At 44.9% G+C, this 12462-nt stretch overlaps 1 long non-coding RNA gene across 1 annotated transcript in view; it reads right to left on the bottom strand.

Moving 5' to 3' along the window:
- Positions 1-12462, bottom strand: part of LOC121150575 — a 183965-nt gene that overhangs the window by 128473 nt on the left and 43030 nt on the right. The gene's annotated exons all lie outside the window — the stretch shown is intronic.

The raw sequence follows: 12462 nt of genomic DNA, 5'->3' as shown, positions 1-12462 counted from the left end.
GATGTTTTGTTGGGGCTTTTAACTGACTGGGATTTTACTCTGTTAGCTCTACCTTCAGACCAGAGAAGGTCTCCCCAAGAAGCCATTGAACTTATCTGGACAATAAGATGCTGGACTCTATGCTAGTTATATGCTTGCAATGAAGGAATCTCAACTGAACTTGAACTGTGGTTATGCAGCAAGGTGGAGGAATCCACCATGGGGGTAGGGTTGTGGGAGGGGTGGGGGGAATCCCAATGCCTATAAAACTGTATCACATAATGCAATGTTATTAATAATAAAAAAAATTTCCCAAAATATTTTTAAAAATAAAAAATATAGAGAGAGAGCTATAGAAGTTGGAAATTGAAAGTGGAAGTCTGAGGCAGGTTGTTTGATAGAGGGAGTGAATGCAGCATCACTCTAGTGAGTGGAGGTAAGAGATGAATTAGAAAAAAGTGAGGTTTGTGAGACAGAGAAGCAGATTCAGGACCTTGAAAGCTGTAGGTAGTGGAGGGGATATATAAGCTACATCAGTTAGAAATATCTGATTTATATTCCAGTAACAAAAAACCCTAAAGTCTTAATGGCCATAAAGATTTAGTTCTTGCTCTGAACCATAAATTCTGGCTGGTGACTTCACACATCATCCTCTCTCCCATAACCCTTCAGCAACATAGAGGCTTTGATCTCAACAATTGCTCCAGTGATCACCAACAATGTTAAGCAGCAGTGAAAGTGGAAAGTCAGGCAAGCTCCTTAAAGCATCTCCATAAAGAAGTCACTTCTATCTGCTTCTTGTTGGCCAAAATAAAATGCAAGTCAACACTCAACCTGAAGGGATGAAGGAATGTAATCTAGTCACAGACTATAAAAGGAAAGAAATGAAAGTATTTGTTCAACCATATTAAGAGCGACCACAGGAGACATGTGGAATAACAGGAACCAGTAGATGAAACAGGGACAGTTAAATCAGACTGAAAGTTTTAGAGGAAGGTGGTGAAATAGGGCACCAGGGCATCCAAGAGACCATCTCTGAGTTCAAGTGGGATCACTTACTGCCTTGTTTGCTAGAATAGTTCTGAGGCTTTGTGTGTGTGTATGTGCCTTACATCATCCTGTTTTGGTTTGGCTTTTATTTCACAGCATTGGGCTTCCCTTCTTGTTGTTCCCTTGCATGTAGTCTTGGAAAAGGTTGGGTTTAAAGCCAGTATTTCTCCTTGCCACTCTTAGGAATCAGGGCAGAGACAAGTGATCTGTAAAAGCTCATGTCCCTAAACTTGGACTAAGAAGAGTTGATTTCAGGGTCAGCACTGGTATATCATGCTAATCCTGTGCCTGCAGTGCAGGGATCCCATATGGACTCTACTTCACGTCCTGGCTGTTCCACTTTATATCCAACTTCTTGCTTCTGGCCTGGGAAAGCAATATAAGATGGTCTAAGTCCTTGGGTGACTGTACCCACATGGGAGGTCTGAAAGAAGCTCATAGCTCCTAGCTTCAGACTGGCTCAGCTCCAGCAGTTGCAGCCATTTGGGGAGTGAACTTTTTTCCTGTAACTCTGACCTTCCAATAAAACTAAATAAATCTTCCAAAAAAAAAAAAAAAGAAGAAGAAGAAAGAAAGAAAAAGAGAAAAGAAGAGAGGTAGTTTGAATTTTCTCATGGGAGTGGAATCCATGCTGGAGCCCAGTATTCGCGAGGTGATGTCCAGTCCCAGCCATTCCTCCTGAAAGGTCAGCTTCTCAGCTGTCAGGGTCATTTAGTTGACATTTTTGGTTGGTTCTGTAAACCCTAGTATATTCTCAGTAACTTGATTAAGATGGGTAGAGTTGGTTTCATACTCTTGAATTTAAGCACATCCTCTTCACTTCCATATGAGGTCTTTTGGTATGGTCAAATTTAGGCATCTTTCTCTAGTATTTGCCAGACCCCATAATGGACAGTTTCATAGTTATCTGGACCAAAAAGCATGTTATAACTATTGTTATCATCGTAACTTCTAAAAGAACAAGATGCAGAATAGAAATGGAGGTAGAAGGGAAATGATTTAGAGTAACTTTTGGAAACTTCAAGCCTGCCTCCCAAAATTTATACTTTGTTGGGTCACCAGTGAAAATACACATAATGGATCTTTATCATTTATTTGACTTGTCAATTCACAAGTCCCTCCCTCTGCTTGGAAAATTTGTTTCTGTATGTCTTGATAGAAAATAGGACACATTTCCCTTCTTAATACAATAATATAACATCAGCTACCCGCCATTATATTCCCTGGTAGTTACCGTGTATAAATTAGGCTTAACCAGCAAAACATTCTTACTTAGCACTTTATATTTGAAAGAAGTGACACAGAGATTTAGAACTCATTAGCATGAGTACCAAATGTAGTATGCTAGGCACTGCCTGGTGTGCAGAAGCAGCAGCAGTTGTAGCCTACCCCATTGGAGCAGAGTTGGAGGTGCCAACTCCCCAGACAAGATTCCTGTCCACTTTCTAACTTGGTTCCTAAGTCATCCCAAGGATCAGAGGATGTCCATTACACACTTTCAGCAAATTCTTTTGCTGGTTAAGCTAATGTTAATTTTACATTTTAACCTGGTTGAGCCTCAGTGCCCACAACATTGGTCAAATATTATTCTGGATGTCCCTTCAAGGGTGTTTTTGGATAATAGTCGTATAAATGGCTTTGAGTAAAGCACAGCACTCTCTGCAACATGGGTGGGCCTCATACAATCAATTGAAGATCTCAATATAACAAAAGGCTAATCCTACCTCAAGCAAGGGGAAATTCTACAACATAAAACCTTTGGATTGAACTGAAATGTTGGCAATTGACTATTCCTCAATTCAATTAATGGCTCTGGACTTGAACTGTAGTGTTAACTCCTCTTTGAATCTTCAACCTGCTGGACCACTTTGTAGATTTTGGACTTATCAGCCTCCCCAATCACATGAGTCATTTCCCCAAAATCTCTCTACATCCTGTTGGTTCTGTATTTCTGGGGATTTTGCCCAATACAACTAACCAGAATGACTTCTCTTATTTGCAGTCAGGAATTCTGATCTGAGCATTAGAAAAAATTCTTATGGCATTCTAGTATATTTCCTACTTTCTAAACTGACTGCTTCCTTGTCTTATTCTTTTATGTTATTCTCTACAGAAGTATTCTAGAGGAAACCATGGGCAGTACAACTACAAGTATAATCTGCCTAACTTGAGAAACATTCAGGTGCTCCTATTGGTCTTCCTAAGTCTGAGCTAGAATTGACAACATATGCTTTTTCCATAATGATTTTTTCATTGTCAAAAAAATCTATAACAATATATTGGTATAAGTATATAAATACATGCAAAATTTAACACTTTAAGTGTATAGTGCAATAGCATCAAGCACATAAAAAAATGCCCATGGAAACTGGAGTTATAAATTAAACTTATCTAGGTGCAAAAAAACTTTGAAATCCACATAAATTTTTTCATTATATAGATTTCCATGAATGTGTTGAAGACTTCAGCATATAGTCACATTATTGTAAAGCACACCTCTATTAAATAATAGGTTTTATTTTATTCCTTCTATCTACATTTCTACTTTCATTTCCTATAAATTTGAGTCCTCTAGCTATCTCATAGAAGTGGGATCAATAGAATGTGTCCTTTTGTGAATTTTACTTAGCCTGATATTCTCAAGGTGTATCCATGCTATAGTGTGTGAAAGGATTTTTGTCCTTTTCTAAGCTTAATAATAATTGATCATATGTGTCCACATTTTTTATTTATTCATACATCAGCAATTACTTGGGTTAGTTATACCCCTTTTACCATGTTATGGATTTGGATATGTAATTATCTTTTTGAGACTTTGTTTTCAATTCTTCAGTTATATACCCTGAAGTAGGATCATGTCACATAATAGTACTATTTTTATTTTTGCTTCATTACATTTCTATTTTCCACTCCGAGGCATAGAAAGAGAGGACAGAGGAGAGTTTTCATGCACCGACTCACTTCCCAAATGCCTGAAATGGCCAGGAGAGGTGAAGCCAAGAGCCTTGAACTCAATCCAGGTATCCCAAGTGGGAACTGGGAACCCAACTACTTGAGACACCACTGCTGCTTCTCCACTCGGGCAGATTATCAAATCCAAGTTCTCCATTGTCTTAATCTAGGCTAAATGCCAGCCTCTATTTTTAATGTTTTGAGAAGACTTCCTACTGCTTGTCATGATGGTTGCGCCCCTTACCTATCATGCTTTTAACTTTGCAAGGCACCCTTACATGTTTTGTTTGTTCAACCTTGTAATGAAGGTAGAACATAGATTACTATCCCTATCTTACAAATAAGGCATTTATGTATAAGAGGCTTGTATAACAGCTATTTCATGAAAAACTGGTTTTGTAGTTGAGCACACTCTCTGATGAGCAGGAACACTCAGTAAGAGGGAAGCAGCAGGTATATCCCCTTTCAGAATTCTTCAAACTGCACCAGGACCCTGTCACAAATACATTTTTAAAAGTCCTTTTTAATGGCTCTCATGAACAATGTGGTTATGAATACTGGTAGGCAAATATCTCTTTGAGGCATTTAAAAGCATGGGCTGTACATGTGAATGATTAAAAATCAGGGAGAGAAAATGGAGCTTAGCACCAGGAAAGATGTCACGCTAGGGACTCTGCCTTGTTTATGTACTTACCTGTTCAGCTTCCACCCAATCATGCTCTGAAAGAGTAACTGAGTTATTGAGGTGGACCTCATCAGCAAGGGCATTGATAAGTATGTGGTGTCTCTGCTTTACTTTGTCACAATGGCTGTCCCTATTTGTCAGTATCTAGTAAGCAGCACAGGACAACCCCACCACTTTATGTCTGCCCACATCAGAAAACACAGGTTTAAGCTGGCTACATAACCCAGCACAAGCCAGATTCCAGTAGATTTCCACCCTTGAGCTTGCTCATAAGGATTTTCTCCAAGCTGTCATTGAGCATATTCAGAGCCTTCTACCTAGAAATTCTGGACCATCATTTTGATTGTCAAGTTCAGACAACATTTTCCTTTAAACACCCACAACAACAATAAATAAATATTTGTAAATAGTTAAAACCAAGACGTGCTTAAACCCATTTGCTTTTTCAGTGGGGGAACACAAGAGTCAAAGGTTCAAGTCATCTTTGTTAAACATTATTTTGGTGGGGCCCAGCGTGATGCTGTAGTGGTTAAGGTCCTCGCCTTGCACGCCCAGGATCCCATATGGACGCCGGTTCTAATCCCGGCAGCCCTGCTTTCCATCAAGCTCCCCGCCTGTGGCCCGGGAAAGCAGTCGAAGATGGCCCAAAGCTTTGGGATCCTGCACCCGCGTGGGAGGCCTGGAAGAGGCTCCTGGCTTTGGATTGGCTCAGCTCCAGCCATTGTGGCCGCTTGGGGAGTGAATCATTGGATGGAAGATCTTCCTCTCTGTCTCTCCTCTCTGTATATTCACCTTTCCAATAAAAATAAATCTTTAAAAAAAAAATGCTTGTATGTATGCTTACCATGAAAAATCGATGCACAGATTTCAAAAGCTTTTATATAAAAAAGTAAATGCATCCTTTTAAAAAAAGTATTTTTAATTAGCATTTTTCTAATGAGATATGATGCAGAATGCCTTTTGTTAACAGATCAAGATATTATTTATTTATGTATTTGTTTGTTTGTTTATTTAAGAGGTAGAGACAGAGTGTGAGAGAAAAAGAGAGCTTTCTCATCAGCTGGACCACTCCTCAGATGCCCACAAGGGCCAGATCAAGCTGATGCTGAGAGCCAGGGAGACAATTCCAGTCTCCTCTAGGTGTCAGTTACTAAAGCCATCATCTGCTGCTTCCCAGGGTGCACATTAACAGGGAGTTGAAATTAGGAGCTGAGCTGGGACTCCAACCCACTTTCATGTCAGATACAAGGGTCTGAACTAATGACCAAATGTCCATGCTTCTGTCATCTTTTAGATTAGAGGAATCCTATGGCTTAACAATGCTTCCTGTTGACAAAGACACTTTGAAAGGAAAAAGTCCTATCTTCTTACAAGATGTGTTTCACAAATAGCAAACAGTAATAGGGTCCATTTTCGGCCTGGAATTGGTGTGCATCCTATACTTCCTGCAATAGTCACTCTGCAATAGTTTCTGCAGAAACCAAAGTGGATATAACCTGAATCTACCTGCTGTCCGTATCCATAGGCTTGAATCTCAAATAGATCTAGCTCAGGAGAGAAAGGAAAGAGGGACAAAGTGCTTGCATGCTCATTAGCATTTCCAATTTCCTCTCTGCCCACTCTTCCTCCTTCTTCAAATTTCATCACAATGAACTAATTCTTTGTGATTGATTGTGGCCTGTAGATAACTGGGTATACTTCTTGCTTTCATATTCCTTTGCCTGTCACACTAAGCATTCTGAGATGCTGCCTTGAAAGGAAGCTGGCAGAAGCATGCAGAAATCAAGATCCATGCAAGGCTATGTTCCTCAGGCTCAACTTCAAGTTGCTTGTCTCCCCCCTCCTATTTTCATAAGGGATGGGGAGAGGAATAATGAATAAGTTTGACCTAACTCTTTCAGAATCATGTCAGAAAAGATTGTGAATCATTTGCAAAAGGCCACACGGCCTATCCCTTAACACCCTGGAAGCTATGAACATTTTCATTGCACGTACATGGCTGATCAATTTCTAAGCACTTCTTTGTTTTTCCTAAATAGCTGCATTATTTGTCTGATGTTGAAAATGGCATCTGCGCTGTATGCAATTTCCATACTCACTTGGCACCATCAACTGCCTTTGATGACACTCGGGGCTGCTGCTTTTTTATTTCTCCCTACCCCATTCCCTCCAGCTGCAGCACCCAGATGTCAGGTTCAGGAATGAATTTTCTCTAGCAGGAATATCTGGCTTCTCTCAGTGTTTCCTAAGTTGGTGGCTATTGTGAAAGTGCCAGCAAAATAGCACAAGATCACACCAAAGACAGGACTCAGATGTTTTTGTGAAAAGTAAAGACGAAGTCTGAATCTGGGGAAAAAAACAAATTTCTTATGCCTCTAATTATAAACCAAGCAAGTGGCAAGCTGGGTCTGAGCAAATTGCAGAGCCCTCCATTTAGATGCTACTCATCCATTTTCCCCCTTGACAGTTTTTTTTTTTTAATCTCCATGCTCTGCATTACATATCAGCAGCTGGGAAACAATGAAGGCTTTGCCTAAGTTAATCAAACCTGGGGTAGTGACAGGATCAGGTCTGATGTAAAATCAGTGGGAAAGGATGAAGGAGATAGAATGGTGGGGAGGGAAGCAACAAGAGAGGAAGACAGCCATAGTGGAGTGAAGCCACAGGAAAGAACAAAGGACTCAGTACCTGTGTGCCCAAGAAGGCCATGTGTAGTAGCACCCATGTCACCTGGTGCTGGAATTAGCTTTTCCTCCTTAAGCAGCCTCTGCAAAAACAAATGGAGTTCAAGTGCCAACCTGCCCACCGCCCCAGCCTGCCTGATAATGAGTCTAGCTTCAAAGGCATCTTGGATGCAGCAGAAACTCACAGAATCATGCCCCAAAGCATCACATACCAATGAGGACTGTGTCAGACCTGGAGGTAAAGGGATTCTCCAGCCATAATGGGGGGCTTTATACTGGCTCGTTATTTCTTTTTTTCTTTTCCAAGCAGCTGCACTGGGGCAGGGCAGAGTTTGGAAGTTTCCCATGTCTAAAGCAGTCAATGGTGTGCCTCCCAGACACCCGTTGCTCCCTTCCTCAGACACTGCCAGCAACTCATAGGAGTTTGCTGCAGCCTAGTGAAAGTCCATATTCCTGAGGAAAGTTCAAGGAATTTTGGAAGTATGAAGTGATTCATTCCAATGGAAGTTGGTTTTTCGATATTCCATCCATTCAAATAATGCACCACGCTGTGCTCTACTCTCATTCCATCGTGTAGCCCAAGTGTTTGCAGTATGCCTCTGTCTTAGTCCATTTGGGCTGCTCTAACAAAATACCATAGACCAGGTGGCTCATAAGCAACATAAACCCATCTCTCACAACTCCAGAAGTAGAAAGTCCAGAGTCAGCCTTTGTGCCAGTGCCCAGGCACCTACTGCCTTTGTGCCAGCATGCAGACAGTGGGCTTCTGGGGGCCTGCAGATACGGCTTTACAGGGCACCTGCAGGATGGCGCCTTTGCTAGCATGTGGGGCTCTGGAGGGTCACATCCAGGCGGGCAGAACAGGCCTGGGGATTTCCCCACATGCTTGGTCACAGGTGGGGTGCAGCAAGGGGAGGGAAAAGCTCTAAGTTAGCTTGTTGGTGTGGTGTGCTGGTGGACAGGGCTTGGAGAACTCTGAATGGGCTTGGATCTTGGGTGGGCAGAGGGATAAGGTCCCAGGCCAGCACATGTGCCAGAAGCTTGAGACCCTAGCAGGTGGGTAGAGCTCCAGGATAGCACACCACCCTACTGGAAACCTTGGTTTCAGAAGACTGGGCTGGGGAATCCATGCTCTTCCAGGGGTGGAGGCTCTGGATGGTTCAGAGAAGGGAGCAAGGGGATGTGTAGGAGGGAGGACCTCTGAGGGAGTATGTTGCAGATAAGGAATGACATCAGAGGGACTTCCATTGACAAGGCCACTGTACTTGCAGGTAAGCAAGGGGGCTGAGACTGAGAAGTTTGGAGCGAGTAAGCTGGAGGACCTTTATGCCCACAGGGAGACCACAGCTGGGCTACTTAGCATGGACCACTGTTAAGGGGCTGAGGGCCGGCCTGGCAGGGCTAGATCAGAGTACTTACTCTTCAATGAGTATTGTAACAGTAGATGGGTAATATTAGGCTGGCCCTTGATGAAGGAGCTGAGAGTGTCCTGGACTAGAGGCTTATCGCAAGTCAGGAACACCTGATATCTTGGAGCATCCAAGTCCCAATGCTATCTATGCTATCTCTCCTTCAAGTCTCCCTCTGATTGTAAATGGATTGTAAATTAAGGAAGATCCCCAACCCCAGGGCTGTCTCCTTCTTTCTCTCTTTGTTCATAGGAAAACTAACCCTAGAGACTCTTAGTTCCTCTGGATTGTGATTAACAAAAGCTTGTATATCCTGGCCTTTGTAACAAGAGCTTTGTCACCCTGGCTTTTTGGGATATAAAAGCCTGTATAGGGACCAGCGCGATGGCCTAGTGGTTAAGGTCCTCACCTTGCACGCCCAGGATCCCATATGGACGCCGGTTCTAATCCCGGCAGCCCCACTTCCCATCCAGCTCCCCGCCTGTGGCCTGGGAAGGCAGTCGAGGATGACCCAAAGCTTTGGGACCCTGCACCTATGTGGGAGGCCTGGAAGAGGCTCCTGGCTTTGGATTGGCATAGCATTGGCCGTTGCGCTCACTTGGGGAGTGAATCATCCGACGGAAGATCATCCTCTCCTCTCTGTCTCTCCTCTCTGTATATCTGCCTTTCCAATAAAAATAAAATAAATCTTTTTTTTAAAAAAAGTCTGTATATTCTTAGACAAGGTGCGTCATTCTAAAAGCATGGATGATGGCCACAGTGTAGTTTAATAAAACCATTTCTCCATTAAGCATCTTCTTGATCTCTGTTCAATCAATCCTGACACCATGACACTAGTCAACAAGCAAGAGAACCAGATCTGGGAGTAGAATCTGTGGTGGATATGTGGGCTTACCCTTGTGGAACTGCAATGTCTGCTGGTTTCCTCAAGAACTAGAAGCAGTGAAGGGCTGAACTAGGCATGACCATGGAACTCTCTGACACTCATGTGTATTGGGGTTGGGAACAAGTCAGGCTTGTCCAGACTGCACATCCACAGGCAATGGGGTATAGGGCAGGCTGGGTCACAATATTCATCAGCTCATACAAAGGCTGAGACAGAGACGGCAGACTATGCTGGGTAAGGGGATAAGTGCCTAATAACTGCTGGCACATGTGAAATCTGGGTCTGGCAGTGGGCCTGGTGAGGGAACTTGGGAAACTACCCTGGGAGGCAATAGCGTCCTTTTGGTGAGCATGTGATTTAGGCCTGGGTGCTGGTCAGGTTGAGCAAGGCAGCTCTACCTGTTAGCAAGTGTGTGGGTTGGTTCTGGAGAGGAGTGGATCAGGCAGAGCTGAACCAAACCTTAGCCAACTGGCATGTGCAGGAGCCAGGATGGACTGCGGGTAATGCTTAGCTAGGCTATCATACCTACAAGCTTGCATGAGTCAGGGATAGGGGTAAACTGGGCAGGGCTGGGTCACAGAATTCACTGGTGAGATTTGGGACAAGGAGCAGGCTGGGTCAGGCCAGGCTGCAACATCAATGGCAAAGGCCAAGACAGGGGATGGGCTATGCAGAGGTGAATCAGAGCAACCACTGGCATGTGCAAAACCTGGGGCTGGGGACAGGCCTGGATAGCTAGCTAAGGGGATGTCCCTCCTGGGTTGTGCTTCCCACTGGTGCAAGAGCTGGAATGGGGGTGGCGATCTGGGCTGGACATAACTTCAGGGTCCCTTGGCATGGGTGTGGACTGGGTCTAGGGTATGCCAGACTGGGCTAGACTCCAACATCTGCTGCTTGTGAGAACCAGGGTGAGTACATGATAGGTTGAGCTAGGTCTCAGGACCCACTGAATAATACAAGAGCTGGGTCTGGATGTGGATCTGGTGTGGCTTGGCTATAGCACCCAACAGTAAGAACCAGAATGGGCGTGGGCTGGTTGGGCAAGGCCACTGTTCTTGCCAGGACAGGAGGTAGACTAAGTTAGCCTGGACCAATGACCCACTAGTGTGTGTGAGATCTGCCACTGGGATGAAATCTGACTGAGGAGCTTGGGGAACTCCTCTGTCAGAATGTAGTCCCTGCAGGTAAGCACAAGAACCAAGGTGGAAAGCAGTCCAACTCAAGCCAGGTTATAGTATCTGCTGACATACATGTGGGTTAGGTTGGGCGCAGGCCAGGCTGGCCAGTTTATAACACCCACTGGTAGATTTGAGAACCAGAACTGGGTACAGAACAAGCCAGCTGGCTGGGCTAGACTAGGTAGCAGCTCTGCCAGCATGAGCTGGAACTGGGGGCAAATCATGCCAGGAAAGGCTACAGCAGCTGTTGGTAAATGCTGAGGTGAGGCAGGCCATGCCACCAGCACGTGAGACCCAGGGGCGGCGGGGTGGGGGTGGAGGGAGAAGGGCAGGGCAAGCTCCCCTGCTGGGCCAGTGCTCCCACTGACGAGATTGAGCACTGGGACCGGGGCAGACCAGGTCGGACAGAGCTACAACATCTGTTGGCCTACAGGTGAACTGGTTTTGGGGAGAGCCAGGCCAGGCTAACTAACTGTATCCACTGGTACATAAATGAGCCAGAGTAAGGGCAGGCTGGTTGGGTTTTGCCACAGCATCAGCTGGCAAATGATGATATTGGGGGCAAGCCCTGTCAAGTTAGACTGCAGAACCACATGGAAAGTACAAGGTCTGGGACAGGGAATTGGCCTGGTAGGGAAACTGTGGACACCTCTCTGATGGGCTATAAGTCCCACTGGTGAGCATGAGAACCAGGGCTGGGGGCTGGCCTGGTTAGACAGGCAGTGGCACCCACTGGCATGAGTGTGGACTGGATAGTGTGGTCAGTTGAGTTGAACAAGGTTCTAACTCCCACTGATGTGCGTGACAGCTGAATGGGATTTGGGACAAACTGGATCAGTCCACTGCACATACCAACAGGCACAGGACCAGGGCTGGGGGAGAGCCTAGTAAGGGTTATTGGGATCACTCCAACTGGGCTGCAGCTCTTGTTGATCTATGTGAGCGCCAATGTATGTGTGGTGGTCAGGGTTTTGCTGGGCCATAGATTCCATTGGTTTGTGTAAGAAATGCGACTGGAGGGCCCTGTGCGATAGCCTAGTGGTTAAGGACCTTGCTTTGCACACGCCAGGATCCCATATGGTTGCTGGTTCTAATCCCGGCTGCCCTGCTTCCCATCCAGCTCCCTGCCTGTGGTCTGTGAAAGCAGTCGAGGATGGCCCAAAGCCTTGGGACTCTGCACCCACATGGAAGACCCAGAGGAGCTCCTGGATCCTAGCTTCAGATCAGCGCAGCATCAGCCGTTGCACTCACTTGGGGAGTGAATCATCAGATGGAAGATCTTCCTCTCTGTCTCTCCTCATCTCTGTATATCTGCCTTTCCAATAAAAATAAATAAGTCTTAAAAAGAAAGAAATGAAGTTGGAAACAGAACTGAACCAGCAACTGCAACTACCAGTGTGTGCATAAGTTGACATGGGTGACAGACTGAACTGGACCCCATACTGGCAAGCACACACAGGAGTCTGGTCTGGGATCACCTCAGATGAGGCTTCTTTGGGGATTCCCCCAACTGAACCGCTGGACTCAGAATTCCAACCATGGAGAGAATCAAAGGATCTGTGGTCTGACTGTGGAGCGCATGAGTCAGAATTGGGCCTCCTTGATTGCTGAGGATGGTGCAATGCACAGCATGCCTAAA

Source organism: Ochotona curzoniae, unplaced genomic scaffold (genome assembly GCF_017591425.1).
Source record: "Ochotona curzoniae isolate NIBS_2020 unplaced genomic scaffold, NIBS_Ocur_1.0 contig_2210, whole genome shotgun sequence".
Lineage (NCBI taxonomy): Eukaryota > Metazoa > Chordata > Mammalia > Lagomorpha > Ochotonidae > Ochotona > Ochotona curzoniae.
This window is presented reverse-complemented; position numbering and strand designations above follow the sequence as displayed.